Raw genomic sequence first — 25833 nt, 5'->3', positions numbered from 1 at the left:
GAGCATGTGCGGTGACCTCCAAAATGGCCACCGCACTGATCTTTGTAGGCCCAAACAGGCCTGAAAATTAGCCTGAGACAGGCTGTGACAGTGATTTAGGCCAGCAGGAGAAGGGGAAACCTTTGCAGCACCCTCCCAGGGGCCCTTAGGAAGCGCCCCCCGAAGGGGCTACAGGTAAAATTTTTTTTTTATTTTTTAAAAAATAATCTGTTAATTGGGGAGGGGGTGGGGGGCAGCATGGCACTGCCCCCCCCAGTGGCGCCTAGGGCATGTGCCCTGGCTGCCCCCCCTCCTAGTTTTGTCTATGGGTCAGTGTTGAAGAAAGTGGTGAGAAGGGGACCTGCTACTCTACATGAAGTGCAGGCAGATGGGTTGAGCCTGTTTTATAGCGATGAGCTAGGAAGTGCGCAAAAGTGGTGTCAAAAGAATATCAAGCAGGGTGAAAAATATCTTAAAACTGGCTTAACAATCTATTAAAGTTCCTAGAACACAAATTGAGAATGTGTACATATGGAGGGAACTGTGAGATGACCAGAGAGAGAGAGAGAGAGAGAGAGAGAGAGAGAATTTAAACTTAAATGAAAGAAGGGAATGTGGAATTATAGTCGTTCTGCAGCAAAGCATTTCAATCAATCCAGCACAAACAAAAGAATCCACTTTGTTATGCTAATCAATCTATAGATCAAGTACTGTGATAAAATACTGATTTTCCCATTAAGGTATGTGGAAATTAAGCACAGCTTCATTATCTGAGGATTCACTTTTTAGTTTTCAGATGTATAACTTGTTTCCAGCTCCACATTTGTTCTGACAGAATTTAACCGAGGTCAAGAACTCCAGCAATAACTCGATGCATACATACCACTTTCCTTTTACTGTTGTAATGATATGAAAATGCCTCAGTAAGTCACACCCATGCCTAAAAATGTCAAATGGGAATTATACCATAGATTGATTCCTTCCTCCCAAAACATTGTGGATACTTCCAAGCCACTGCTAGAGCTTTGGCAATCTTTGTCAGTGGTAGTGGTATTTCAGTAATTTTTACTGTGAATGAATTCTCTCTTTATTTTTATACTTGGGATGACTAGCTGAGTATAAAATACAATAGTTTATCAAGTGAAAAGGATTTATGCTTTTAATATTTGTCATTCATCTGCTAAAATACTTAAGAGCAAGGGCCTATTCTTTCCTCATCACTGCTTAATAAAGGGGACAATTCTACATGCGAGCTTTCTCATAGGAATGTATCCTCACACATGTATTTATTGAATATCTGTAATAGAGTACAAAACATAAAGTGGCAATCTCTCCTAAGACTCAGTGACTGACAAGTCTGGCTAAAGGAATAGTCCTAGCTATTTCTGCAGTAGACATAATGAGCCCTTTCTCACGATTGGAGAAAAGGCTCAAAATGTGCGTGGAGAGGAACCCTTAAAACGCTTACTTCCCTTACAAACAATCCTGTTCTTCTTGCTGAGTGAGCAGGTTGCTCATCCAGACATTTGCCGGCTGCTACTGGCAGCTGGGAGCTTTGGGGGCTGGGATGCCCCTGGAACTCCCATAATGCACCGTGTGAGTGTGCAGTGCATTATGGGGAGCCTCTTGGCAGTGGCCAGCAGGCTACCCGTGTGCCCCAGCATGTTTCATGGGTAGAGATGTGTGTTCAGTTCAGTTCAAATGGGAACGTACAAAAAATATGGCCCTGTAGTTCAATTCAGCATTTGTAACGAGCCTAACGCAAACCCAAGAATCATAAAGACTTGCCCTTTTTTCCTTGTGAATGAATGAAACAGACAAATCTAGTGACAAAATGAACACGATTTAAGAAAATGAATATTTATTTTTTATTATTTATTTATTGAATTTATATACTGCCTAGTATAAAAATCTCTAGTCTGTGTACAGAATTAAAAACAAAATATAAAACATTTAAAATTCATAAAAAGATAAAATCATAATAGATAAAAACACACTAATAACTCACTACATTTTTTTAAAAAAACTGACTCAGTTGAAGGCCTGAGAAAACAGGTACATCTTCAGGGTCTTTCTAAAAGCAAACAGAGAAGGAGATGCTCTTATTTCAGCAGGGAGCACGTTCCAAAGCCCTGGGGCAGCCACAGAAAAGGCCCGGTCCCGAGTTGCTACCAAACGAGTTTCCAGCAACTGTAATGGGACCTCTCTGGACCTAAGCTGTTAAGGGCTTTATAGGTAATAACTAGAACTTTGTATTTCGTTTGGAAACCTATCAGCAGCCAGTGCAGTTATTTTAGAATCGGTGTTATATGGTCTCTTTGGGTAAACCCAGAGACCAGTCTGGCTGCCGCATTCTGTACCAATTGTAGTTTCCGACTACATACAAAGGCAGCCACACTTAGAGTGCATTACAGTAGTCAAGCATAGAGGTTATCAGCATATGTACCGCCATTTTAAGGTCACTAGTCTCCAAGAATGGTCATATCTGGCATATCAGCCAAAACTCATAAAAAGCACTCCTGGCCACAGCCTCAACCTGAGAGACCAAGGAGAGTTTGGGATCCACGAGCACTCCCAGACTACGAACCTGATCTTTTAGAGGGAGTGTCTAAACCATCTCTCAGATCCCAAACCTCTACAGACAGTTCCTCCATCTTGTTTGGATTCAACTTCAGTCTGTTATCCCTCATCCAGCCCAATATTGCCTCCAGGCAGGCATTTAGGAGGGTCATGCCATTTCCTGATGAAGTTGGTATAGAGAAATAGATCTGGGTGTCATCAGCATATTGATAGTATCCCAGACCAAACTTCCTGATTATCTCTCCCAGCGGTTTCATGTAGATGTTAAAAAGCATTGAAGACAGTATGGAGCCTTATGGAACCCCACACTTTAGCTCTCGCTTTTCAGAGCAATAGTCTCCAAGTGACACCATATGGAATCTGCCAGAGAGGTAGGAAAGGAACCACTGTAAACAGTGCTTCCCTTACCCAGTCTGTGTGGGTAATTGAAATCACCCATTATTACTGCCCTGCCTCTCCTTGAGGCCTCCCTGATTTCCTGCTGAAACTCCCAATCACTGTCAGCATTTTGATCCAAAGGGCAATAGCATGTCCCTAGTAGCACATTTCCTTTCAGGCCTTGTATTGTCACCCACAGGGCTTCTGTGGAGGACTCCAGTCCTCTGAGGTATTTTACCTTGTTAAATACTATCCCTTCTTTTACATACAGTGCTACTCCACCTCCAAGGCGCCCCTCCCTGTCCTTATATCCAGGGATAACAGTGTCCCACTGGTTCTCACTGTTCTACCATGTTTCTGTTATGCCCACTATATCTATTTTTGTGTTAGCACCAAGCACTCCAGCTCACCCATCTTGGCTTGGAGGCTTCTGGCATTGGCATATAAGCACCTATATGCTGAATCTCTTACCTGGTGTATGCTATCTTTCGTCTGACTCTTTGACCAGGTGTCACAGCCTTCTGTCTACTCTTTATGTGGTTCTGCACTGTCCCCTTCTGTTTTATCTGAATCCTTTGCACCCTCGCACTTTAAAGGACAGCATTTGCTAAACCGGATACTGTCCAGCTCCTGTCTGCTATTCCCTAGGCACCGTTTTAAAAGCTATTCTGCAACATTTTTTATTTTAAGTGCCAGCAGTCTGGTTCCATCTTGGTTCAAGTGCAGCCCGTCCCTTTTGTACAGGCCTTGCTTGCCCCAAAATGTATCCCAGTGCCTAACAAATCTAAACCCCTCCTCCTGGGACCAACGTTTCGTCCATGCATTGCAACCCCTCAACTCTGCCTGTCTCACTGTACTTGCATGAGGAACAGGTAGCATTACTGAGAATGCTACCTTGGGGGTCCTAGACTTCAATACGATACCTGTCAGCCTAAATTTGGCTTCCAGGACCTCCTGACTACATCTCCCCACATTGTTGGTGCCGACGTGCACCATGACAACTGTCTCCTCCCCAGCACTGCCTAACAGTCTATCTAGACACTGTGTGATATCTGCAACCTTCGCACCAGGCAGGCAACTCACAGTGCAGTCAACACGCGGATCACAAACCCATCTCTCTATACCAATAATGATTGAATCACCCACTACAAGGAGGCCCCACCCCCTGGAGGAGTATCCCCTGCGCTAGAGGATATGGGCTCATCTTCCAGGGAAGGGGTCCTTTCTAAAGGAGCATTTCCCTCTTCTTCAGACCAATGTCCTTCTTCCCCGAGACCTTCATTCTCCCTGACAGCAGAGGATCTATCAGCCCTGGAGTGGGATGCCTCTACCACGTCTCTGAAGGTCTCATCCACATGCCTCTCTGTCTTTCTGAGCTTCTCCTCATCTGCTACCTTGGTCTCAAGGGAACAAACCTGTTCCCTGAGAGCCAGGAGCTCCTTGCACCGAACACACACCAATGCCTTCTGACCATGGAGCAAATAGTCATACATGTGACACTCTGTGCAATACACTAGGAAGTGCCCCCTCCCCTGCTGACTTTCTATCTTCATAACTGGTTTTGTTGGCTGTTTACAGTATTTCGAGATAGTTTATTAGAAGGATAGGACTCAGCTGTATTGGTCAGCTATTTAACTGTCCAAACAGCCTTTCTCAAGAATATGAGGGAGGGATCAGTACTTGATCCCTCCCTCATGAAGAAGGGATTTGCACTTACCTTCTCTTCTCCACAGGACTCCTTGTGACCACAGGGACTTGTTTCAGGCTCCCCCGCACACTTTCCGCTAAACTCCCACAAAACTCCAATGCCCTTTTTGCTATCCCCTGTTCGCTATGCTCTCGGGCCTTCACCTCTTATGTAGAGAGTAGGCTTCAAACTGAGACACAGGATGTTGCTCAAAGGAACGTGGGGCCTCCCACAGCCCTAGATGACTCCACCCCTTCCAGGCAGGGACAAACAAAAACTGCCACAGGAGTTTGCTAGCCCTGGCAAATAACAAACACACAGACTAGGACTTATCCCTTAAAGAGAAAACAGCCCCTCAAAATCTTCCCTCCTCCTGTTAGTTAGTTTGAAGGGGGGAAAGGCTGATGTTGTTCTGTTTAGAAAAGCGTGCTCACCTCCTGAAGCTGCTTCTGCTCTTCCCAGAGTAGGCTTCAAATTGAAGATTAGAGACAGGTCTGTAATTAGCTAACTCTGAGGGATCCAAAGCAGGTTTCTTCAAATAAGGTCTAATAATAGTCTCCTTAAGACAAGGAACCAATCCTTCCCTCGCTCAGCAAAGCATTTTACCAAACCCGCTCTGATAATATGACTATCAGATGAAATAAGCCAAGTTGGGCAAGGGTCAAGAGAGCAGGTGGTGTGGCGTACAGTCCGAAGCAGTTTGTCCATGTCTTCAGAAGTAACAAACTGAAAATGATCTAATTCAATCCTACAAGAGGGGTTGCTGGGCACCTCTACGATATAGTCTGCAGTAACTGTGGAGTTCAGCACAAATACAAGGTATTTTATCTGCAAAAAAGTTGTTAAACACATCACAGTGAGTGACAGATGGTTCCAAATTCAAGGAAGAGGGGGCATGAATTAGCCCTCTCACTACACTAGACAACTCAGCTGGATGTGAATTTGCAGAAGCAATGCTGGCAGAGAAGAACCGCTTCTTTGCCGTCTGCACTGCCAGAGCATAGATCCTCAAATGAGCTCTGTGTTACAATCTATCAGATTCATGTTGAGTCTTCCTCCACTTGTACTCTAGTCATCAGCCTCACCGCTTCAACTTCCGCAGTTCATCTGAATAACACGAGGAAGACTTTAAAGCAGGTTGGAGAGGATGCTTAGGAGCGATTATGTCTACCACTCTGGTAAGTTCATTATTCCATATTTGCACCAGAGCATTGAAAGAATCGCTAGCAGAGCCAACTGGAAACCCTTCCAAGGCTTCTTGTAATCCTACTGAATCCAATAACCTTCTTGGATGGACCAACCTAATGGGTCCTTCACCCCTACAAATGTGGATTGTGGCTTTAAGTCTCACCTTAACCAAATGGTGATCTGTCCATGATGGTGGGGAGATAACAGGGGCCCCCACCCACGGAGACAAATTTGGAAAAAATTGTGTCCATATTCATTCTTCAAAGAATGAAGAATTTTTATTCTTTCATTTCTATGAAAAGAAATGGAGAATGAAATATGTTTGTTTGTTTTTCCCCTTGCACATACATAGCCACGGTTTTGAGGGAGGTAAAGTTGTCCTGCTTAAGATGACATCTTTTGTTCCTGCCACTTTCCTTCAGTGACCAGACTAACAAAGCTCTAGTGCTTCTAAAGCTGCACTGATTCTACAGGAAGGGATGATTTAATTTATCTCCCCTCTTCTATGAAGCCCACTGTGACTCCTGAAAATATTTCCCTAAGGGCTACATGATCCTCAGGGATGTATTTTTGAGAGTTGTTTGTTTGTTGTATATACCTCCTGACTCCAAAGGCTCTAGGTGGTTTACAAAAATAAACACAATGAAAACAGAATAAAACCAACGATTAAACATTCAAAATTTAAAACGTTCAAAGATTACCACAATTTAAAAAATTAAACAGTTATTAAAAATGTAAAACCTTCAGAGATTTTTAAAAGCCTGTCTAAAAAAAAGTATGTCTCAAGGGCTCTTTTAAAGGCTGTGGTGCAGCAGGGAAATGATTTGACTAGCAAGCCAAAGGTTGCCAGTTTGAATCCCCACTGGTATGTTTCCCAGACTATGAGAAACACCTATATCGGACAGCAGCAATATAGGAAGACACTAAAAGGCATCATCTCATACTGCGCATGAGATGGCAATGGTAAACCCCTCCAGTATTCTAACAAAGACAACCACAGACCTCTGTGGTTGCCAGGAGTGGACACCAACTCGGTGGCATGCTTTACCTTTAAAGATGTTAAGCCACTAATGTCTATACGGAGTTTATTCTACAGCCCAGGAGTGACTATAGAGAAGGCCCACTCCCGAGTCACTGCCAGACAAACTGGCAGTATATGGAGACAGACCTTTCTTGATTATCTTAATGTGTGGTGGGAATCATGCAGTGGGCTTCAGAGGGAAATAGATAATAATCATCCATCTCCTGTAGTCTGGATTCATTAGTCTGGAAAGATGTCAGCCAGTATATTTTTGAATATTCTTTCTCTCTTATTTTGTAGCCCTCTCATTATACACTGGACATATTTTCTTAACTCCTTTTAAAGTTAAATAATAGGCTATGTTTTGGGGGTTTTTTTTAACCCTGATAAGAAAAATATGAGGTTATCATTTCTGAATCAGTTTAAGCAACCATATTTCTCTGCTGTGATTGATATCACTGTCGCAGCCAGCTAGCTTTTCAGCCAGTTTGCATCATTATAGATGCCACCTTGCTTTACACATTAGAACGAAGATTATGTCTTCATCATGATTTTTCTAGCACAGACAGATGGTGAGTAACTGAGTCTAATGAGGGGATAAGTTGGATCATGGTGGCAATGTCAAAGGGGATATTACTGGACGTCTGCTTCACAGAGGCTGGGAATGAAACAAATACAAATTATAGCTGAAACATATTGTTCCATTTTCCAGCATGTTTCTTATTGCCTACCTACCCACATTCTAACAGATGTCCAGGGCACTAAATATCAGTCCATTGCATTCATGTTTATCTGAATTTATTCATCTCTCTCTGAGTGGTCCTGCTGAATTTATACTACTGCCTCAATCTAGCCATTTCTGAACACAAAAGAGTCTCACACTGGGCTGTGTGTTGCCACATGTGACTAATAGTAAGTGTGTGTGTGTATACTGTGAACTGACTACTAGGGTTATTTATTTTTCAAATTTATGAACTACTTTTGGCCAAAGCCCCCATTTAGACATTTCTATTTTTCCTTCTATGACAATAATAATAATTTTTTTAATGACTGCAAAATTGCAGATTAAAAACCAGTAAAATGAGTAATTTATGCAGGAAGATTCAAAGCCTTTCATCACAATATGCAAACTAAGTCTTATTTACATTTTTTAAAAAGCTGTTATCTTCAAATTGAAAACTTGAATGCCATGGGGTTTTTTTTAGGGAGGAAGCTTCATATATCTAAGACCATAATAGATGGGGACCTTGCTGTATACCTTTACCTATGTAGCTTAATGAATGGATGATACTTGCAGATGGGCCATCAATTGCAGATCCCAGAGAGTGGGAAAGGTTCATGAGAGAAGGCTCTTCCTACACAATTCAGCAGCCCATTTACAACACAGTTTCAGATGGTCTGGTTAAAGCATACAAGGCAGGCTGCACAACTTCAGTCTTCCTGCAGATGTTTGACTACAACTGCTATCATCCCTGACTATTGGCCACTGTGGCTGGGGATGATAGGAGCTGTCCAACAAGAGCTGAAGAGTGGAAGTTGTGCAACTCTGATATAAAGTAATATGAGTACCTTGAACTGTCTCAAGAAGTTTTCAAGAGGTGCAGCCAAGAACCAGTTCCATGGGTTCTCCCTGACCCATTCCTGAAGATGTGGGCTCAGGTTTTCTGTACCATCTGAAGGTTCGGAACATTAAATGCTGGTTACCATAGTGCTAGTTTTGGAACATAGCACACTTGGGCAGCTTCCAGAGCTCAAGAACCCCGAGTGGGCTCTGGTACCACACACCCCACCCCAGAGAAGACTGGGCCCAGCTAGCAATTGGCTCTCCCCTTACCTTGGTGGTGGATGCAAGTAGAACCAATCTCTGCACATCAATATCACCACACCAACCACAAGATAAAGGGAAGGGTGCCCCACCAAGGTAGGAGGGCCACCTGTTAGAGTGTTACTTTACCACAAGCCACCTCAAACCTGGAGTTGGTCCTGATAATAGTTGTTCTTAGAGGACCCTACTGCATGTTTCTTGTACTCTAGAAAAGACAGCTGGATTGGGTGTATCTGATAAAACTAGAAATAGGTAGAATGCTGTGTATTCTGCAGGACTTATGGATATAATACACAGGAATTCATCTTGAATTCTTAATGACACCATCTAGAAGAGGTAGATCAAAATCGTCTCTAGAGTTCTGACCCCACACAATAAGTACCAGTCTTATCTGGATTCAGCTTCAATTTATTCTCCCTCATCCAGCTCATTACTGCTTCCAGGCAGGCATTTAGGGAGGATATGCCAGCTCCTGAAGAAGTTGACATGGAGAAGTAGATTTGGGTGTCATCAGTGTACTAATAACACCCAGCTCCAAATATGATCTCTCTCAGCAGTTTTATATAGATGTTAAAAAGCATTGGAGAGAGCATGGAGCCTTGAGGGACACCATACTTAAGCTCAGATTTTGAAGAGAAACAATCTCCAATTGACACCATCTGGAATCTATCTGAGAGGTAGGAGCGGAACCACTGTAAAACAGTGCCTCCCACCCCCAACACCCTCAGACGTTCCAAAAGGATACTACGGTCAATAGTATCAAAAGCTGCCAAGAGATCCAAAAGGACCAACAGAGTCACACTTTCCTCTGTCAATTCCCAATTGGAGATCATCCATCAGGTTGACCAAGGCAGTCTCCACCCTATAGCCTGCCTGAAAACCAGTTTGAAATGGGTCTAGATAATCAGTTTCCTCCAAGACTTCCTGGAGCTGAGAGACCACCACCTTCTCAATTACCTTGCTCACACATGGGAGGTTAGAAACAGGACTATAATTGCTCAACTCTGAGGGATCTAATGCAGGCTTCTTTAGAAGAGGTGTAATGATTGTCTCCTTAAGACAAGGAGGTATCCTGCCCTCCCTCAGAGAAGCATTTATGATTTCCACCAGGCTGTCTACAACAGCCTCCCTGCTGTGGGGATGTGGGGTAGTCACTATCGTGATTAAATGATTGAATTGCAATGTGGTGTTTCCCCCCGCACCTTAACCATAGAGTGTGCATTGTAAACTGGACAGAGCCCAGGACGGGATCTTCCAGTTAAGTAGGCAGGACTTACTTTTGGCACAATTTTTTTCTCCCTGCCTGAGGTGGAGAGTTGTGAGAGAGCAATTTCTCACAATTGCTCTGCCACACTAACTGACATTGGTGGCATTAGTGTGTCTTACAAGACAAGCATGCTGTTTACAAGTTTCACCCACTTTCTGATAGAAAATAAATGTTAAAAACTATGTGTGAGTTTTAAACATGAATTCTATAGTTTTAAACATCGGGCTTTAGAGATTTTATCTGCATTTTAAAATTGTTTTAATCGTGTTAATGTTTTAATGGTTTTTAGATTGTGAACCACCTAGGGATTTTTTTGTATAGGGTGGTATAGAAATGTACTAAATAAATAAATATTGCTGTGACAAGGGAGGGGGGAGGGGCAGTTTCAACCCACATTTAAAAGTATGTTCAGAACTGGTCCACTGTTGGAAAAGTGATGGCATATGAGTAGAACTAAACCAATACATAAATCTGGAGCATGGACAACTCCGTTAAGTCAGCAGATAGAACTTTAAATTACCACTGTTAGGTGACCTACTAGTTTCAATTATTTTCTATTCTTCTTCACTGTTTCAACCCATGTGATTTCATGTTTGATTATTACTTCCTGTTGTCCCTGTTCTCTTTTAGTTCACCATGCTGCCCAATATTGTTTGCAGTTATTTATAGCAGTTATTTATAGGCCAAAGAAACTCTTAGCTCTGTGTGACTGGCGGATTTCTTAACCTGGCTAACAGAAACCACTCTTAAAAATAGATAAGGGTGTGATGCAGCTTTGCAGTGGATGAGCATTTGTGTTGGAACCCATACTTCTCATCCCTTAACCACGTTTGTGGTCTGTCAGACAGCCACTGTTCTAGAACCTGTTTTTCAGGTTGCACTGAGCAGATGGTATTTAGCTTGAGTGATGTGTGATGAGGATTCATGGTGCATTTTGGAGAAAATTTATCTGGACTGAGTGTTGGCAGCAAGATCACATTTTAAGTTTGTTCTAAATTGGGCGATAGAAACAGTTAAAGTTTACTTTTTGGGTAATAATCCCTTTGCCTCAGGGTTTGAGAGCTTATTTAACATGCCAGCTTTTTCAAGTCAATTTGCAAGCTTTGGGAAAGTACTTCCTTTAAAGCAGCAGTATAATTACTAGTGAAGTAGATCAAAAGCAATATTCTGTTTAATTTTTTTTATAAGACGACATCATTTTAACATGGTAATGAGAACTGGATGTAGGCTGGGCTGGTGGCTGAGGGTGCTATTCCTATAGGAACAAAGGAAGCTGCCTTATACCAGGTCCTTGGTCCATCTAGCTACGTATTGTCTACGGGGTGGAGCTATAAGAGAGTGGAAGGGCTCAAAGAACCCATCTGCCCTGCATGCAGGAGCAGTGAGCTTCTGGGAGGAGCCGCCAGGCTCCTGGCTGATGGAAGGAGGATAGGGGGAGCTGGGTGATTAGGGGTCACACATACATGTGAGCAATACATGGGAATGCCCTTGTGAGTAGGGAGGCCATCCTTATGGGAACATGGGCCCCCTCTCCCCTCGCTACACTCCTTTTAGGCAGGAGTCTGTCCCAGCCATACCTGGAGATGCCAGGGATTAGGGATGTGCATGAACCAGTGCTTGGCCGGTTTGGCAGCAGGGGGGTTAACTTTTAAAGAGCAGGAAGAGTGCTTATCCCCCTGCTGCATTTCACCTGCTGGTGCTATCTACAAAACCACTGGTGCAGGGCAGCAGCATCAGACCAGAAGTGGCTGGTGCGTGTGCGCACGTCACACAAGCACACACACACTGGTCCCTTCTGGTCCGTTGCTGACTGGGATGGCAAGGAAGTACGCTGCCACCCCACACCAGCAGTTTTTCAGACAGCACCAGTGGGGAAAACGTGGCAGGGGGGATGAGCACTCTCCCTGCTCCTTAAAGGTAACCTCCCCTTCTCTGCACCACCAAACCAGCCTGAACTCTGGACCTCTGGACCAGTTCGTGCACATCTCTACCAGGGATTGAGTCTGGTAGCTCCTGCATGCAAAGCAGATGCTCTACCACTGTGTTACTTGCCTAGTTCTCATGGATTTCAGTAAGGCTTCCACTGGAGAATTTCCAGATAAATTGTCCCCTAAAATAATAGCTATGATGCAGACACCCTTCCAATAAAATCTGAGCTCAGCTACAAAATTATCTAGTGGCCTCTTAAATGGGACAACAAGAGTTCCTACCAGTTCTTTATAAGGCTTAGCACTTTGCTTTTAGTATTTCTAACATGATTAGCATTGTTTTAGACATACGTTTCAACAGTATCATATCAGGATGGATTCCAGACCTTGAATAAAATTTTCTATAACATCTAATATCATACCTGTTGAAGATAATCAAAGGAGCATAGAAATTCATGTGGGAAGATTGAGCACAAATCAGTTGATCCAATACCCATTTCTAAGGATAGTATGTAAAACATAACCATCACAACCTTTCCCATCCTACAGAATAATTGTGACCAAAGACCACACAATGACATTCATTCATAGAGCACACAAGCCTTGTTAACCCTGGTTAACTCTGTTCATCCTGAAGATGTGGACAGGATTCTTGGAGAGATGTGACCAACAATATATGTATGTGATCCTTGCCTATCCTGGTTGATTAAAGCGGTGAGGCAGGATTGTGTCTTTGGGTAATTGATGTGGTTAATGCATTCTTGAGAGAGGAGCATATTCTTTCTGTACATATATTCAGTTTGAATATATGTGGTACATTCCTTATTGAAGAGGTGGCCATTAGACCTTTTGGATGTAAATAATTATTGCTCTGTATTCATTCAACATTCCATTATTGCACAATGTTTTATGGGGTACTGCAGAAATCCATATTTGATTGATTGTTAAATTTTAAATACCACCTTTTCATTAAAACAATCTCAAGGTGGTTCACATAGAAAAATTGTAAGTTGTTCTAGTAATAACTAATCAGACAACTTTCTTTTCAGTGTCTCTACATCTGAATTAAATTTGGTGCAAATCGAGGTCCACAAGTTAGATCTCTTGTGCCTCAGATGTTCATGTGTCCACCATCTTGGATCAGGGTGGATGTCATCATTACAAACTGCACCATTGAGGTGTCCCTGTGTGTCACTCACTACAGCTATTCCAAATTTTGTTCTAATCGGTTAGACTGTCCACAAATTAGTGCACTTGCGCCTCAAAGGTTTATGTGTCTGCCATCTTGAATTGGGGTGGATGACATCTTCACAATCTTCGCTGTTGAGGTGTCCCTACGTGTCCCTACAGCTGTAGCAAATTTGGTTCAAATCTATTAAGTAGTTCACAAGTTAGCTCACTTGCACCTCAAATATTTATGGTTCCACCATCTTGAATCAGGGTGGATGACATCATCACAAACTACACCACTTAGGTTTCCCTGTGTGTCACTCACTACAACTGTACCTAATTTGGTTCAAATCAGTTAGACAGTCCACAAGTTAGCCCACTTGTACCTCAAATGTTCACATGTCCACCATCTTGGAGTGAGATAAATGACATCATCACAAACAACACCATTAAGGTGTCCCTACAGCAGCAGCAAATTTGGTTCAAATCAATTAAGTGGTTCACAAGTTAGCCGACTTGTGTGTTAAAAGTTTACACATCTGTCATCTTGAATCAGTGTCTACCATCTTGAATCAGTGTGGATTACATCATCACAAACTACACAACTGAGGTGTCCCTGTGTGTCACTCACTACAACTGTACCAAATTTGGTTCAAATGGGTTAGGCAGTCCACAAATTATCCCGCTTGCGCCTCAGATGTTCATGTGGCCACCATTTTGAATTTGAGTGGATGGCATCATCACACACCATGCCTTTAGGGCATCCCTATGTGTTCCCACAGCTGTAGAAAATTTGATTCAAATCGGTTAGGCGGTTCACAAGCTAGCCCACTTGTACCTCAAAAGTTTACATGTCCACCATCTTGGACTAGGGTGGATGACATCATCACAAATGACGCTGTTGAAGTGTCCCTCGGTGTCCCTACAACTGCACCCGATTTGGTTCATATTGGTCCAGCCATTGTGAAGTTGATAAGTGGGGACACACGGATGGACGGACACACACACACACACACACACACACACACACACACACACACACACTGCTGGGTGATATAAGCCTTCTGGCAAGTAGACTGAAAACAGGACTATAAAAATTACACAATTAAAATATTAAGCTAGAATATAAAAACGTAGATCTGACAATGGTTTCACATCTTGTCCCCCCAGGCTTTCTGCATTAACATATGTGGCTGCCGCCTTCTACTTAGTTCATCTGGGTCAATATAGTCCACACTGACTGGTAGCAGCTGTCCAGGGTTTCAGAGGGGTCTCTTTCAGCCCTACCTGGAGAAACCAGGAATGGAATCTGGGATCTTCTGCATACAAGCAAATGCTTTTTTACTGACCTGCAATGGAGGTTGGTAAAGATGAATTGGGTGGGGCATGGGAAACAAGCCGTAGGAGCGTGACTTTCTTCCCACTCTGGCTGCCCCCGCCCCTTGCCTCAAGTTGCGTGGGCTGCCATCCATCCAGTTGGTGATTTTAATCCCATGGAACTTTCCCAGATAGGGTGGCTTTACTGTGGAAGGAAGTGTGTAAAATTAAGCCCTTTTGAGCACTGCACCAAAGTGCTGCTTTTTAAGGATGCGAATAATGCGCAATAACTGTGAATTGTCAGAAGCTGGTGGCCAACGGTGGGGGTGGTGTGTTGTGGGGCTTGCTGTGGAGCAATGTGCTATGGAGCAACTCTGCATGGGAAGACAAGGATGAATTTCTAGATGTGACTTACTGGTTCTGGCCGATTATCTATATAATTAATTCTCCAAGACAGGCCAGTCTTGGATGCGTGGGAATGCATGGCAACCTCTCGCAAGAGTGGCGGCACCATTCATGAGAGTTCCTGACTTCGGCCGGTGGCTGAAGCCTCTCCAGCCTGAGGAGGCGCCTGGTGGGAGGAGGATGTAGTGGCGGGCCCGGCCACTGGGGTAAGGAGGTGGCTGGGCCACCAGGAAGAGGAGGCGGCAGCAGGAGGGGATGGGACGGCTTGAAAGCCAGCCAGAAACTATGGGCAGGGAGTGGGAGATAAGCAGGCCAGGTAGGTGTCAGAGACGCCTGGGGGAAGAGTCAGGGAGAAGGGGCTGAGGGGGGGGGGAGAGTCAGGGAGAACTAGGGGCGCAGATGCTTTGCTCTTGCAGTTATTTGGGGGTGATCTGGGGCATTGTTCCACTAAAGGGATTTGTGGGCATAGCAATATTCTGCCTCATAAATGCAGGAATCCTATATCTCTATTTTAGTAGCTTCCAGCAAATAGATGAAGAGGAGTATGGTGGAACACGGGAACTAATGAAGGAAGGATTCATGACTTCTTTTGTGTTGTTCCTGGTTCTCGGGATAATCTTCTATGCAGCCATCCATTATGACTGAGAAAGTCGGCCAAATCAGTTGTCTTAATAGTACGAAGAACACTTTCAGAAAAGCCTCTGGTGGACTGGGGGGAGGTAAAATATGCCAGCTTTTTATACCCGTGGTCTAAGGAGATGGGACAAGCCTCATGGAATCTGGGAGAGGAGAGCTGGTCTTGTGGTAGCAAGCATGACTTGCCCCCTTAGCTAAGCAGGGTCCACCCTGGTTGCATATGAATGGGAGACTAGAAGTGTGAGCAAGATATTCCCCTCAGGGGATGGAGCCGCTCTAGGAAGAGTAGAAGGTCCAAGTTCGCTTGCTAGCATCATCTCCAAGACAGGGCTGAGAGAGAGTCCTGCCTGCAGCCTTGGACAAGCCACTGCCAGTCTGTGAAGACAATACTGAGCTAGATAGACCAATGGTCTGACTCGGTATATGGCAGCTTCATATGTTCCTATGTTCCTAAGCAAAACTGACTAATGCCATTAGCTGTATGAGTGGCACCTTCTGTTGCTGTCCTGGCATCGCTGTAAATGGTTCCCTCGTAAATCCCCCCCTCCCGGCCTTAGTGCCTCTTTGCCAAGTTCCCCCTGCTAACTTGGCCAAGAGGCACCTTTTAACGTGGTGATTCTCTTTATTTAGCAGGGGGAGAGTAACTGGCCCTATCCACCCTCAGCACAGTACCTCCAGTGACTGTTGCTGGTGTCTATCTTACATTTCTTTATAGATTGTGAGCCCTTTGGGGACAGGGATCCATCTTATTTATTTATTTTTTCTCTATGTAAACCACCCTGAGCCATTTTTGGAAGGGCGGTATAGAAATCTAATAAACAAACAAACAAACAAGTGTAGTGAAGATGTGTGTCCCCAGCTGGGCAAACGACATCCTGTATGACTTAGGGCAGTGCAAGAAGAAAGATAGAGAGGCAGCCAGAATGGGAAGAAAGGGCGAGTGATGCACCTACAGCTTGTTTTCCACCCGCCCCAGCTCATCTGCACTGGCTGCCACTGCTGATCTATGATCCCATCCCCATGAAGGGTGAATTGATGTGCAGCCTTGGGCTGAAGAGCCATCAGTAGGATAATCAGCAAAGATGGTGGAAATCTTGAACCAGTATCTGTCAGCACTGAGCAACTGGATGGGGAGAGACAAAGTTACTCTTGCTCAGGGGATTGTATGATCTGGGATTAGATGTTTCTTCTGTTTTAGATGGGGTTACACTCGCCCTGAAGGGACATGTTCAAAGGGAGCTTGTGAATGTTCCTTCTACTGTTGCTGGGCTTATGGAGGCTCAGATGGTGAAGATGAGTAGGCGTGCTTTTGCTAGCTTAAGCTGGTGTACCGGCTGTGTATTTTTCTGGAGAAGTCAGACAATCCTCTCTAATAAAACGCTTGGTGTCCGTCCGTGGACGGGCACCAAGCGTGTGTTTGTGCCTCCCTGCCCTGTTCTGCGCCTGCGCGAAGCGCAGGCGCAGAACAGGGCAAGGGAGACACGCTTGCTGGTACCAGGGAAAAAGCAGGAAAACACCAACGAGGAAAACGAGCCAGAAACACGAGCACCGGGAAAACGAACACCAACGAGGCCACCGGGAAAACGAGGACCAACCAGCAGGACCTGAACGAGACAAACCCCGAAGCAAACTCCGGGGGCCGAGTGGAGGCTGTTCCGAAAAAGCCTGACAGGGAGAATGCTGCCCCCGCCGCCGCCGCCAAACTCCCAGCCTCCCTCCCAACTTCCAAAACCACCTTACCCTGTCCCATGTAAGCTGGATGATGAAATACCGGCATTGAAGAGGAAGTGAGGAGGACGCAGGCAGAGCTCCTCTCTCTGCACAGACTCTGCCCGAACTGCCGCTTTGGGCGGAAAGGACGCAAGAGGCGTCCTTTCCGTCCAAAGCGCCAGTTCAGAAAGAGGCATTGCAGAGAGAGAAGCACTGCTTGCAATCTTCTCTCTCCCTCTTCTATGCCAGTTTTCCTTCAGCCAGCTGAAAAGGGCCAGGGTGAGGTGGTCACTGAAGCTGGGAGGAAGGGTGGGAGTTTCGCTGCAACGGCGGGGGCAGCTTTAACCCTTGCAGGCTTTAACGGAACAGCCTCCGCTCGGCCCCCGGAGTATGGTCCCTGTCTCCCCGGTGCCGTCTCTGTCGCTCCTGCTCTCTTTCCCCCACCGCCTCGCCCCCCCCCCCGATCAGAACCACAACAACATAAAAGTAACACTAAGCACTACAACAGCCACAAAAAGTAACACAAAGCACAACACACTACATTAATTTAAAAAATAAAAAACTGAGGCAGTGGCCACAAGCGATACCAGCACACTCCCCCCCCCAACAGCACAGCATAAAAACCCCCACCCACACACACACATACACACACACAATGCATGAAAAGAGGGAGAATAGTCTAGCACCCGTTATTCTAACGGGCTTAAAAACACTAGTGCCATAATAATTCATGTTGTAATAAATACTAGAAATGTGAAAACTACTAGTAAATACTAGAACTACTTTAGTGTACTCTATATTCTTGAAAACTGTCCAAAAACTTCAATCCGCACAAAATGTTGCTACCAGGCTGTTGACTAGAATGAATGGTTAGCAAGTCACCAGCCCAATTCTATTCTAGTTGCACTGCCTCCCAATTTTGTTTCGAAGCTCAATTCATGGTGCATTTCTTATTTATGAAGCCCAGGGTGCCCAGGGGTGGGGGTGGGGGCTACTACGGTGATCTGCCCTGAGCCCCCACATAGCAAGAGGGGATGGTTTATCAGAGTATTATACAACACTGAATTGCACACTATAGGGTCCAGCCTGACTATGATGAACTGGACAAGGAAGAGCTACATGTGAGAATTCTCACATGTGGATCATCTGTGCAAGAATTCTCACACATGCCTCCCCAACTTTGTACATGCTTTTTATACATGCTTTGTACCTTCTTTTTAGAGGGGCCACAACATCACACTTGCTCCAGGCCCCATCAATGTTCTGGATGGCCCTGTTTGAAGCCCCAAGCCACCTGGGAGCTGTGTCCTCGAAGAACTGCCACATCTCCCCTTTGTACACTCAGATTCAACAACTGAGGTCCTGCTCCAAATGCCATCACTGAGGGAGGCTTAGTGAGCTTCTATTAGAAGCAGAGGCTTTTCTGTGGTGCCACCAACCCTATAAAATGCCTTCCCTAGAGAGGCCCATATGACTCTCTTGCTCTGTAGTTTCAGGCATTTACCCACAATAGGCTGTGCTTTTGTCTTTGCTACCTGGGAGATGCTTTGTTTTTTGCTGCCCCCAATTTTTTTTGAACTGTTCAGAATGATTTGCTATACTTTATTGCATTAAGTGCTGTTATAACATACCTTAACCTACATATTTAAGAGAGCTGTGGTAGAATGTTTTAATATACATAATCAAATCTAGGGTATCTATATTTCTCCGCAAGTCAGACTGAAGGCTAAATGCTCCCTGATCTGAGTGCAGTTCATCCAATATCCTCCCAAGGAAGTTTTAAGTTTGCAATTAGTAATGTTTTATTAATGCTTTATGATCTTTATGAAACCCTGCTGTATGTGCCCCTTTTTGCAGAGGTGCAGTTGGCAGCTCTAATATCTAAGGTCTTCTCAGTAGTGGTGCCTAGACCCTGAAACATTTTCACTGATATTCATCAGTCTAGCCAGCTCCTTTGGAAGTTTCATGAGGCTTATAAAGACCTTTCTATTTGGGAAGACACCTGCGGTTTAGCTGAGAAGCATTCGATTGGACTGCCAGATTATTACTATTACTATTTTAAGTTCATGTTCCTTTTTTTGTAGAACCTGCTGCTGTATTGTTGCATTATTTTATTATTGGTTGGTTGTCAGTCACCTAAGGAGTTGAATAAGCTTGAAAAGTGGGCTATACATTTTGGTTGGATGGATGAATTGAATGCATTATGAAGGTAAGGACTTCAGGTTTGGAATCAAAACAGAAAAACCCCATCTGAGTTTGATCCATTGCTAAATGGAGATTTGGGTGATAATGGTAATGGCTTTGTGCATTTATGTATAAATGTAAATACATGGTTTCATATACTTATCTGTTGCTGAAACATATACAATTTCCCATTCAGAAGCCAACAGGCTTTATCTAAATCTATCTATAATTACCTAAATACCCATAGGTCCAACTATTCTTATTTATCAGGAACAATTCCTATTTTTTTGAATATCCTTGGTGTGAGAATTGGTTATTGCAAGTGTGTCCCAGTTTTCATATACAAAATATTGGAGGACATGGGCTTGTCTCATCTGTTTTGGTAATTTTGGTAATCTAGAGTAATGTGCTCTTGTGCACTTCATTATCTGCTTTCTACTTGTGGCTCGCTTATATTTAGAATTGTACACCATGCCTTCCAGGTTGCTTGACCATGATCACTACACATTCACACAGGTATGTCCCTATTGGTGAAATATTTTATTTATTTATTTATTTATATCCCGCTCTTCCTCCAAGGAGCCCAGAGCAGTGTACTACATACTTTAGTTTCTCTTTCACAACAACCCTGTGAAGTAGGTTAGGCTGAGAGAGAAGTGACTGGCCCAGAGTCACCCAGCTAGTCTCATGGCTGAATGGGGATTTGAACTTGGGTCTCCCCAGTCCTAGTCCAGCACTCTAACCACTACACCATGCTGGCTATCCCAATATTGAAGGATATGTTAATCTTGAGGCCTTGTTCTGGGTGCCTCCACCTTCAGAAGTTAGTTGGGTACGACTGGAGACAGGGTCCGTTCAGTACTAGTGCTGTGACTGTAGAATTCTTTCTCCGGGGACAATTGCCTAGCATATATGTTGTTTGCTTTCAGATGCCTGCTAGGTGAGGGCAATATTGTTCTCCCAAGTTCTAGTGGATAATAATTTAACATTGGTCTTGAAGTTTTATTGTTTGTTTGCTGCTGACCTTTTAAAAATAGTCTTTTAAAATGCTCTTTTACTTTAGCTTTATTGTGCTCATTATTATTATTAGGTACCTTGGAAGTTGTTGTGTTTTCTGGAAAGGTGTATGAGAGATATGTTTTGAATAAAAAGTAATGGAAGTCTAAAGACTACTTAGTAATAAAACTGGAACTGGCTAATTTTTTCACCCAATGATTGTTTTGTTTTTACCAGAAAGGTAACTAATAGCAGGTGTTTAAGGGGATTTGCATGTGATGAAAAAAGTTACAAATCTATTCAGGATTTCTTTTCTGTTTACATAATAGCCAACATGAAAGGAATGTTGGCATTTTTCATATTTCCCCCCTCATTTGCTTTCAAGCTGTTCAGTGAATTAAACCACTCGGCATGTCTAAGAGATTTGCAAGTATTATTTCCTACCCTGCGGAGGCACAGAAAATGTCAATAGCAGATGAAGTCCATAACAGAATTTGATGGAGAACCAAATTTGTAAGGATCAAATTATTGCTTAAACTTGTCGTATTGTCTGTGATTTGTATATAGTGTAATATTCTTTGACTCTGTATAAGATATGATGGGTTTCTGTGTTCTGAGAAAAAGGGAGATGATAAACTTTAACATAAACAACATTGATTAACTGGTTAGTCATAAGCCATTAAAAGAAGAGTAGAGACACTATTGAATTCTGCTCCAAATTGGAATTGGCACTGGCATCTGCTTACTGCAGGAAAAACAGAATGAAAGAAAGCCATGTAAACATAGGAGAAAGATGACATGCATAGATTAAATAATCAGGTCTATTTAACCTGGACCATAATGGTTCTCTATAAATTGGCGATAACGTATTTCCACATGAGCTTTGCCCAGAGACTTGAGGGAACAGGAGCTCTTTGCTCTGTCATTTTTGTTCATGAATTTAAATTGGCCTGAGCAGAGTTAGATGGCTGGATTTGTAGAGGCCTAGGCAATAGCCTAGGCAATGAATGCAGCACTGAGAGACCTTAAAGGCCAAGTTGAAGACAGATCATCCTGGAGAGACTCTGTCTATGTGGTCGCTAAGAGTCAACACTGACTTGATGGCACTTAATCAATAAACCAGGCAATAGTGCACTTCCAGCCCAGCTGAGAGTGGAGCCCCAAGAGTCAAGAGGAGGGCCCATGGGAAATGCTCTGTCTAATTCAATAAAGAAAACAACTCACAATGCAGGGAGAGGCAGATAACTGAAGACCGTTTTGGTTTCCACCTCCAATTACCAAGTGAACAATAGTCTTCATTTTTGTCTTTCTCATTTCTTTTGCTTTGTAGCTGATCTATAAGTTTATAATACTTTCTAGCTGTATTGCCAGCAGCTTTTGTTGCTGCTTCCTTTGCTTCTCTGCATCTTCTTCACTTTGCTATTTTTCTGCTCACATCCATTTTGCAAGGGCCCTTATTCAAAAACACAAAATGTATTTTAGTAAGACGCTAACTACAGCATGATTGATCCAAATTCAGTATAGAAAGAATTTGTCCAAAAATGTGCGCTCTCTGCAGACTGGAAACAATCCCAACAGCCCTTCAAGTTCTGAAGAAAGATGCCAAGTTATATAGGAACTGAGCATAGCATTGAGCAGTTAGAATTATCCCAGAAGGTAAAAAGGACTCCATAGTTCATTAATGTTATGGGATAACATACAGGTGAAATTCGGAAAATTAGAATATCGTGCAAAAGTCCATTAATTTCAGTAATGCAAATTAAAAGGTGAAACTGTTATATGAGACAGACGCATTACATGCAAAGCGAGATGTCGAGCCTTAATTTGTTATAATTGTGATGATCATGGCGTACAGCTCATGAAAACCCCAAATCCACAATCTCAGAAAATTAGAATATTACATGGAACCAAGAAGACAAGGATTGAAGAATAGAACAATATCGGACCTCTGAAAAGTATACAGTGTACTGTGCTTGACTGGCCAGCAAACTCGCCTGACCTGACCCCATAGAGACTCTATGGGGCATTGCCAAGAGAAGGATGAGAGACATGAGACCAAACAATGCAGAATTGCTGAAGGCCGCTAATGAAGCATCCTGGTCTTCCATAATACCTCATCAGTGCCACAGGCTGATAGCATCCATGCCACGCCGCATTGAGGCAGTAATTGCTGCAAAAGGGGCCCAAACCAAGTACTGAATACATATGCATGCTTATACTTTTCAGAGGTCCGATATTGTTCTATTCTTCAATCCTTGTCTTATTGGTTCCATGTAATATTCTAATTTTCTGAGATTGTGGATTTGGGGTTTTCATGAGCTGTACGCCATGATCATCACAATTATAACAAATTATGGCTTGACTTATCTCGCTTTGCATGTAATGCGTCTGTCTCATATATCAGTTTCACCTTTTAATTTGCATTACTAAAATTAATGGACTTTTGCACGATATTCTAATTTTCCGAGTTTCACCTGTATGCTGCACCTATATAATAAGGCTATTCCCCCCCCACCCCGAGCCAGCTCTAAAGAACAGAAATACATTACTCAATAGCCATTGGAGGCGATATCTCTCTCTCTTACTTTTATGCACTGATTCTGGCTCCAGTAAGAGCTAAACTTTGCTCAGGGATTTTGCTCAGCCTGAGCTTTCTGCTGTGGCTTTGTTCTCTCTGCCACTGAGAGACCAGTCCCTCTTCTCTGACAATGCTGAAAGTCCTGGCCTCAACAAAGTGTCACCTACTGGCCTTCTGGCAAATGCCAGATGCCTCCCCTTGCCTAGGGCACAGGGAACAGTGTTCCCTCTAAGATGTGCACACATGTTTGTGCTCACAAGATTTTTCATGTTCGCTCAGTTAATTTTAGATCTTGCTCATGTTGAATCAGGAAGGCCCCACTCTGAATGCTTGTGCGCACCCCACTGCCTTGATACTGCCACTCAGAACAAAACTCATTCTGCATGCTGATGAAAAAAATTAGAGAGAACACTTACAGGAGAGGACTTTTTAGTAGTGGCACCTATCTTATAGCATGCTTTCCACAGGCCTCTGCATTGGCTGCCTTCCACCAAGAGGTCATAACTTCTATATTTACCATGGCCTATTAAATATTTCCCTGCTATTTTATTCCTTTTTCATTTTTGTATTCTTTAGATTGTCAAAAGTTATTAAAAATCACATTACATTACCTGTGGACAAAAAGTCTTCTAAATGGTGTTCATAAACAATGTATGAAGAAGCATGATTTAGGGAAGAATACTCTGAAACCAGAATGTGTTTCATTTAATATACATGATTTTGGAGCACAGTATCGGGGGGAAACATGCTTTGCTGTATTTATAGGCTCAAAAACAATTTTTGATCCAATTAGCAGAGAAGCGTTATGGTCCAAGTTAAATAAGCCTCATTATTTCATTTTTGTATGTCATCTTCCTCCCCTATGTTTGCATGCCTTGCTTTCATTCTGTTTTTCCTGCAGCGAGTGGATGTTTGTGTGGGTGTGTTTTCTTTGGAAATTTTGCAGCGAAGCATGTGCCAGTAGCTCTGTTTTGTTTTTTGTTTTACAAATGTCACTATCAAAGAGTTACTCCACAAACTCTCCCACCCCAGTCATGACTGGATAGCTGTTTCACACACTGAAATTGTTAGCTTAATCCTTCCTTTGCAAAAGCTTGTCTCTCTTTGCCTTTTATTTTTAAAGCACTTGAAAGCTATGGAAGTTTTAATTTGTTTGGAGATAGACAGGGCTGTTTCACAGTCCTGCCAGCAACAAACCAAATGGCAAACAGAGAGAATATGTAACGGTTTTCCCTTTCAGTTGGCCTGGGAAAGAAAGTGAGAATTGCTTTTGTAAGAAGCTAAATGCCCATGGTTTCCCAAAAGGAGCTGAAGGTCTGAAAAAGGACACTGATTTAATCCAGTTTTGTTTTGTTTTCAGCTGCCGTACGCAAGAAATGTTCATAATAAGGAAATAATGTACTGTGGACCTGATTGTAAGCATTTGAGCTGGTGTTCCTGGCACAATTACATCACATTTTGTGACATTGTACTGTTACAGTACAAACTGTACCATTTAGCAGATTTTGGAACTGGACTACGCAATATGGAAATAACTTGCTTAACTGCACTCTTTTCTATGTACTTCTGGAGGGAGTTCCAAACTGTGGGCTGGTTTGGCTGAGAAGATGCCACCCACAGGCATCCTGCTCTCGAACGGAACCAGCCTCGAATGGAACCGGGCCAGTTTGGTCCAGCCCTCCATCGAACCGCCCCCCCCAGTCCAGTCCGGTCCTAGACCGGTCCGCGAATTTTTTGTTTTTGTTATTGTTTTTTAAAATTAAAGTAGATGATAAGTACCTTTAGCCCCTTCAGGGGGCTTGCTGAAGCCGCAGGGGTGGGGGTGGGGGTCCGCGTGGGTTCCCTTCCCCCTCACTGGCCTTCCTCATCACCCCCACGGCCGGGTAACTGGAGCATTTTCGGCCCTTTTGGTCCTCCATATGAGCACGTGGCCACATTTGGGCAGCCGCCGCGCATGCGCCCATGCCCTCTGTGAGGCCGTGGAGGGCATTGGCGCATGTGCGGCAGCCGCCAAAATGGCAGCCACACACACACACACACACGGCTTCAGCAAGCCCCCCCAAAGCTGCTAAAGTTACTTATCATCTACTTTAATAAAACAAACAATCGCGGCCTGGCCGGACCGGACTCAGTGGTCCAGTTCTGGTCTGATGGAACCGGGGGGTGGTTCAGTTCGACCCCGAACCCCCAGACAGGATCGCCGGACTGGTCCGCACATCCCTATCCTGCTCCTCATCCCGGCAGACAGTTTCCTTTCTAAGTGAGTGAGTGTTGAGTGTGTTTGGAGGGTGGGGGCAATTGGTTTGTCCAAGTCTCTTTTTCACATATGATCTAAATTGTAGGGGAAGAAGGGCAGTTCAATCCCCAAATAGCAAAACCAGTTTGGTGAGAAAGCAGCAAAGCAAGAGGTCTTAAGGCAGTTCCTTAGTATTGAAGAAGCTGAGAGCTGATGCTGCCAGGGTCCTAGCTCCAACATAAATTAGATCAGTTCAAATGAAATGACTCCCCATGAGATTAGGAAAAGGACAATGACATGCCAGGAGGGGGAGCGGGACATGTTCATGCACATCCCTAATCACATGTGTGCAGGGCTGGCTTGGATGTGTAATCTGAACTGGTCCTCTGTATATTAGACTCGCTTCCTAGTCTTCTAGCTTCCCTGCTGCCCACACAAACTCTTATTTTATTGACTGACTGACTGATTGATTGATTGATTTAACTAACACATGTGTATACCACCCAAAATGAAAGTCTCTGGGCAGTTTACAAGAAAACAATAAAAACAACAGATAAAAGGATTAAAACAGTACAACAATTTAAAAATTAAAATGTTAAAAACTATTAAAAATGCAATTAAAACAATATCTAATTAAAAGTCTGGGTAAACAAATGCATCTTGACTGCCTTTTTAAAAGTTGTAAGAGATGGAGAAGCTCTTATTTCAGCAGGAAGTGTGTTCCAAAGCCTTGGGGCAGCAATGGAGA

At 43.6% G+C, this 25833-nt stretch overlaps 1 long non-coding RNA gene across 1 annotated transcript; it reads left to right on the top strand.

The window, feature by feature from the left end:
- Positions 1 to 37: 37 nt before the first annotated feature.
- Positions 38 to 24632, top strand: LOC128345350 (uncharacterized). The gene is made up of 5 exons (XR_008316394.1): positions 38 to 174; positions 5697 to 5802; positions 19176 to 19300; positions 20657 to 20784; positions 24210 to 24632. It is a non-coding gene; the product is annotated as an uncharacterized LOC128345350 (long non-coding RNA).
- Positions 24633 to 25833: the final 1201 nt, after the last annotated feature.

Source organism: Hemicordylus capensis, chromosome 1 (assembly GCF_027244095.1).
Source record: "Hemicordylus capensis ecotype Gifberg chromosome 1, rHemCap1.1.pri, whole genome shotgun sequence".
NCBI lineage: Eukaryota > Metazoa > Chordata > Lepidosauria > Squamata > Cordylidae > Hemicordylus > Hemicordylus capensis.
The sequence above is the reverse complement of the archived record's forward strand: the minus strand, read 5'-3'. Positions and strand labels throughout refer to the sequence as shown.